The sequence below is a fragment of the Elephantulus edwardii genome, unplaced genomic scaffold (assembly GCF_000299155.1).
Source record: "Elephantulus edwardii isolate Elephantulus edwardi_28Jun2011 unplaced genomic scaffold, EleEdw1.0 scaffold00273, whole genome shotgun sequence".
Classification (NCBI taxonomy): Eukaryota; Metazoa; Chordata; class Mammalia; order Macroscelidea; family Macroscelididae; genus Elephantulus; species Elephantulus edwardii.
In genome coordinates this window covers 3217602-3224404 of record NW_006400023.1, presented here as the reverse complement: position 1 = coordinate 3224404, position 6803 = coordinate 3217602, and the positions used below count along the sequence as shown (strand labels likewise).

General features: G+C 39.1%; 1 pseudogene; it reads left to right on the top strand.

The window, feature by feature from the left end:
- Positions 1-2625: 2625 nt before the first annotated feature.
- On the top strand, positions 2626-4596 carry LOC102863878 (annotated as a pseudogene).
- Positions 4597-6803: the final 2207 nt, after the last annotated feature.

Here is a 6803-nt window from a genome sequence, read left to right as displayed (position 1 = left end):
TAAAACTAATAAAATTTAATAATAAAAAAAAGAAGAGACAAAAAAAAAGAAATTGTCAATAATTTAATCTTGCTTGGATCCTTAGTACTAGCAGTCAAAAAATCAAAAAGACATATTGCACTGGGAAAGTCTGCTGTCAAGGACCTATCCAAAGTATTAAGAAGCAATGATGTGAAAAAAAAAATACTAAGGAGGGTCTGATTTAGAACATAGTCTTTTTCAATCACTTGCTATGCACCTGAGAATTGGACAGTGAAAAGGATGCTAGAAGAATCAATGCCTTTCAGTTGTAGTGTTGGAGAAAAGTACTGAATATCTCATAGACTGCCAAAGAACAAATAGATAAGTCTTGGAGAAGGTGCAGCGAAAGTGTTCCTTAAAAGCAAGGAGGGTGATGCTGGTCATGTTATGAGGAGAGGCTTTTCCTTGGAAAGGTAGAATGTAAACAAATGAGAGGAAGACCCTCAATGAAATGGACTGACACAGAGACTGCAGTAATAGGCTCAATTGTCTCAAAAATGACGAGGAAGTAGGACAGGCTTAGATCTGTTGTTCATGTGGTGGCTATGAGGCATATTTGACTTGATGGTACATAACGACAAGGCTTTTGTTGTTGATTGCCTTCAAGTCGGGCACAAATCACAGTGACCCTATGAACAAGAGGCCTGAAGCCTTTCTATAATTATCAACATTTATCAAAGTTCATAGAGTTTCCAGAGGCATGTTGTTTAGGAAGTGGATGCCACTCCTGCTAGATTTTTTTCTCTATTCATTAATCCATAATGTGGCTAATTTATACTAGAAATCTAATAGTAGACATTATCTTTATAGCTAATATATCTCACTTATTACTGAGCCTTCTGCCCAAGAAATGCACAAAGATGAGATAAAGAATACCTTAATAAATTTTAGGAGAAAAAGAACTGGAAAGGAAGATTTTAACATAAAATTAATTGAGAGGAAAAGAGATATAGATACATTACTACTTCCTACAGAAAAATAGGATATTTTAGTCATTGGGAAAAATGAAGACTATCCTAAGTTAGATGTCTACACTACATTTAATACTGGCTATGTAGGTGATCTGCTTGATCCATCAAACACTGGAAACATTTGACCCTGCAGGCATCTCTGATTATCATGGGTGCCTCTCTCTGTCACTTGGCAGTGTGTACTCAAAGAAGGATGGTGGATTTTACCAAGAGTTCAAAATAGGCAAAGATAAGACCTCCCCTATAACTAGTATAAGATAATGGTTGTGACACAGGTAAGTGTATTATGATAAAGTGTAAGATAAGTCACCAAAAACCTTGTTACCATGACTGAAGTACCAGAGTTTTCAGACTGTATATTTAAAAGTTAATTAGATAGTGGTGAAATTATTGGGAAAAGAGAGTGTTACTTAATGTGTAGAATGTAATCATGTTTACAGAATTGTCCTTGTAGAAATTATTGTGATGGTGTATATTTTACTTTGCATATTTTAGCACAATTTTTATTATAGCATATTCATGTTATCCCTGTAATAATATCACTGATATATGTGCATTCCAGTTTGCTTTCTGGGAGAGGAAAGGGGAGAGTTATGGTTAGCTATCAGAGACTGACATTATTTTCAGTATGTTCATATTACAGATGTGGACATCTAGCTTCTCTATGGTGGTGGGCAAAAGTTGAAAACAAATAAGCTAAATAATGTCTGAGGTTCTGCAACCAACTTTCATTTCCTCTTCTTGAGGAAATCAGTACTCAGATTTAAAACTTTGTCCTCACACATTTCCTCAGCTTAGCATAAAACTAACTCCATTCCTAGCTTAAAGGATGATGGAGGCTCATAAAAACTTTGAATATTCTAGCTACAGTAGATGATTCTGATGTGAGCATGTGATACAGTAAGAACGCAAGAGCTGTATCATAAGGTTCTTTGTTGCAAAGAATTCATTTTTGGCTGATCAAGAATTTGGTACTATAAGTAGCAAGTATTAAAATGTGGAATTGGTTGGATGGGGGAGGTAGGGCAGAAGGCAATGAGAACTGTAGCATAAACTGTAAGTTATAAATTTAGGAAACATCTGTTGGCTATTGTTTCTGCACGTATTATAGGCCTAGCGTGATGTGGTGTTAGGGGAAGTGATAGAGGACAAGTCAGCATAATGGCATACGGTGACTCTTCTTTCTGGTTTAAGTAAGAATTCATCTGGAAGTGGCTTATCTAAAGGAAGAGAGAAAATACAGCATTGCTAAGAAAAACAACTTATCTCCAGTTGCAACACTAAAGGATTCTATGGGCAAAATTCTTGAATAATGTAGGAAGCATTCAATGAGGATGGAAAACTCACTGTATCAAAAAGATTGGTTGACACTGAACCACTTCATAAAGTAGCATATGGTTAAGAACTAATAGTACTGAAGGAAGAAATCCAAGCTGCACTGAATGCATTGGCAAAAAAACAATGCCCCACAAATGAATAGAACATCATGGAAATGTTTGAGGAAACACATACAACCCTGGACTTGCTCATCTGTCTCAGCCAACAAATATGGCCAACTGCCCGGAAGGGATCCATACTTGTTCCTATTCCTAAAATAGTGATCCGTCCCCAGACTTGGGGTGATGGGGCCACTATGGCTGAGAGCAGAGGGGAAGGGGTCTCCCTGTCCTCATCTGGGACTGGCACCAACATCAACAATGTGGCCAGCGGGACCTTGGTGCAGAGCAACAATCTGCTGTCACAGAAGGTGCACAAGATTCTGGAGACCCGGCTGGACAACAACAAGGAGATGTTGAAAGCTCTTAAGTCCCTTTCCACGTTGTTTGTGGAAAACAGTTTCCGAATGCGAAGAAATTTATGTGGAGATGTTGAATTCTGAAGTCTGGCCATCAATGAACAGTTTGTAAGCATTCTCAAGGAAGTGGAAGAGGAATTTGAGAGTATAAATGTAGATGTCCAAGCAATGACCAACTGCTGTCAGGATATGACAAAACACCTCTGTTTGCCAAGGAACGGACTTGGGATTTGATAGTAAAAACCACTAAGCTTAAAATGGAAAGCCAAAGATTAAAGATAAGAGCAAAAGTTGCAGACACCTTCCTGGTCAAGTTCCAGCTGACTACTAATGAAAACTGAGTCTTCGAGGAATGAGAAAAGGACCTGTCACAGAGAATTTTTGAAAAGGACTGGGAAGAGTGAAACAGATTCATAATGATATCAAAGTTCTCTTGCATACCAACCAGCAAACAGCTGGTTTAGAAATTCTGAAACAAATGGCCTTGCTTCAAGAAACATCTTATGAAAGACTTTATTGATAGGCTCAAAGTGAATGCAGAGCCTTGACACAAGAATCATGTGACATATCTCCGGTTTTGACACAGGCAATGGAAGCCCTGCAGGACCAAACCATCTTATATAAATATATATTAAATGAATTTGGGAAAGCCAGAAGAAGTACAGTTGTTCATGCATATATTGATGCTCTTACAAGAGGAGGTCCAGGAGGTATACCTCGACCCATTGAAATGCACTCCCATGACCCTTTGAGATATGTTGGAGATATGTTAGCTTGGTTCCATCAAGCTACTGCTTCTGAAAAGGAACATCCTGAAGCTCTTTTGAAGTGTGTAACTACCCAAGGTATTGAAGAAAATATTTAAGAAGTTGTTGGGCATTTCACTGAGGGTGTGTGCAGGCCTCTAAAGGTTCGAATTGAGCAAGTCATAGTTGCTGACCCTGGGGCCGTTTTATTATATAAAATTTCCAATCTCATCAAATTTTACCACCATAGTGGCATTGTTGGAAATAGTGCAACCACCTTGCTGACTACCATTGAAGAAATGCATTTGCTGAGCAAAAAAAAAAATATTCTTCAATAGCTTGAGTCTTCATGCAAGTAAGTTAATGGAAAAGGTTGAACTCCCTCCACCTGATCATGGACCAAGTTCAGCCATAAGCTGGACCCTCACGCTGTTGCATGAAGTTCTGGCATCTCATGATTTATCAGTCATGCTGTCAGATGCCTGGCAAAATGATTTTGTGCAGGTTTTGTCCTGTGTGTTGGATCCTCTCCTCCAGATGTGCACAGTGTCTACCAGCAATCTAGGCACAGCTGACATGGCTACATTTGTGGCAAATTCACTCTATATGATGAGAACCACACTAACTTTGTTTGAATTTACTGACAGAAGGCTGGAAATGTTGTAGTTTCAGATTGAAGCCCATTTGGACACACTTATAAATGAACAAGCTTCCTATGTTTTAACTAGAGCAGGCTTGAGTTACATCTATAATGCAGTACAGCAACACAAACCTGAACAGGGCCCATTAGCTAATTTGCCCAACCTAAATCCCATGGCACTGAAGGCTGCAATGGCTCAGTTTGATTTATACCTGGCAGCTTCAGACAATCTGTTGATGCCACAGCTGAATTTTCCTCTCAGTGCCACAGAGAAGGAATAGATCATCAAACAGTTGACCAAATTAGTGTGCCGAGCCTACAGCAAAGTGCATGCAGCTGTGAGGAACTTCAGTCAGCGGCTACAAGGAACCCGAGAACCTTCTACAGCGGATGTCCCAGCAAGTATAGACGCTTCTCTCCTGATTGCCTTACTCAATTGTGTTACCCAACAATCTATCCTGTCAGTCCTTGTGTCCTAAAACTGTAAGCCACAGCAATTGTTCTGGCTGCAGTAGCATGTAAGAAGAGTGACTGGGCTGCTCTGTCTCTCTAGGTCAGAAATACTCTGCTCCTCCACCCACCTCTCCAGCCTTATGCAGTTTCTCCTCTGTTCTGTAAAATAAACGCCTGGGGAAAGTAGTATGGGGTGGGGGGAGTGATCCAACTGTTTGTGGAGTGGCAAGAAGCTGCCCTACAATCCCGAAAGCACACTGTTTGAGGCCATCAGCAGCTCGCAGGAGAAAAATGAGCTATCTCCTCCCACACAATTAACAGTCCCTGAAAACCCACTAGAGGGTCAGCTAAGGGTCAATTCTGACTCTACAGAGCACAACATCATCAGTATTATATACAAATAAAATGCTGGAACAGTATGCAGAAAAAAACTTCTGTAACAGGGTAAGAAGGAAACCTACAGCCTGGGGAAAAAATATTTGGCAACAACATATCGGATAAGGGACATTTATATATAAAATCTATAGAATAGTCCAGTACCTCAACAAGAAAAATGTAAACAATCCAAACACAAGATGGGCACAGGATATGAATAGATACTTACTAAAGAAGACATTCAGATGGCAAACAAACAGATGAAGAAATGTTCAGAATCCCTCGCTATCAGAGATGCAAATCAAAGCAAATGTGAGAAATCTTCTTACTCTATCAAACAATAGCAAAGTTCAATAGGACAGCAAACAACAATGCTGGCAAGGTTGGGGAGAGATTGGAACTCTTATTCACTGCTGGTAGGAATATAAAATGATACCACCACTATGGAAGATGGCCTGGAACTTTCTCAAAAAGTTGGAAATAAGGGAGCTCTGGTGGCCTAATGGCAAGAAGCTGCACTGCAATCCTGAAGGCATGCAGTTTGAATCCATCAGATGTTCCACTGGAGAAGGAGGGGCAATCTCCTCCTGTACCAGTTGGATCTGACTCAATGGTACACAACAAGGGAAGAAAAAAAAGTTGGAACTAGAAATACCATTTAACCCAGGAATTCCACTTCTGGGAATATACTCTAATGAAACCAGACTTAAACAGATGTATATACACTCATGTTTATTGCTGTGTTATTTCTAATAGCAAAGAGATAGAATCAACCCAAGTGCCTAACCTACAAACAAATGGATAGGGAAAACTATGGTATATTCACCAATGGAATATTATGCAGCATTGAAAAACAATGAACTCGCAAAACATTGTACAGTATGAGATAGCCTGACAAATGTTATGCTGAGTGAAATATCTCAGTCACAAAAGGACAAATACTACATAACACTGCTGTTATAAAATAGGACAGACATGGGGGGTTTGGGGAGAAAATGTAAAAAGGGTGGATAAATAATGAATGCAGCATTAGAGCAAATGAGGGGAAGAACTGTCTAAAAGGTATATATAATTAGGCAATATAGGTATGACAACAATCTGGAACAATCTGGATGTATTGCAGAGGGCTGGGGAAACAAAAGGGGCAAGAAAATGTGCAACAATCAGGAAAAAAGGAAAGTAAAACATTTTCCATGTTAAAAAAAAAGGCTGGAACACAGTAAATCAACAGAGAACAGCCAGATATTCCATCTGGATCTAAAAGAGGCCAAGACCTGAGGTGTATCATTGCACATGTCAGATGTATCATGTTACTTCTGTTTTATTGATTGTGTAAAGACATTTGAATGTGTAGATCATAACAAACTATGGCTAATGTTGAGAATGAGAATCCTAGGACATTTACTTGTGCTCACATGAAACCTCAATCTATATCAAGAAACAATTGTCAGAACAGAACAAGGGAACACTATATGGTTTAAAATCAGGAAAGGTGTGCGTCAGGGTTGTATTCTTTCTTCACACTTCAATTAGACAGATTGACAAGGTTACTGAAGCAATGGGTTCAAGTCTGTCAGAGATGATGGGATAGTACTGGATAAGATTGGAATCAGATCATAGGGTCCCTGTAAGTTTCATTTGACTTGACAGCACATAACAACAAACTTTCAGTCTGTATGCTGAGGAAATCATATCAGAAGCTGGATTATATGAAGAAGAATGTGGCATCAGGATTTGAGGAAGACTCATCAACAACCTACATTATTCAAATAACACAACCTTACTTGAAGAAAGTGAAGAAG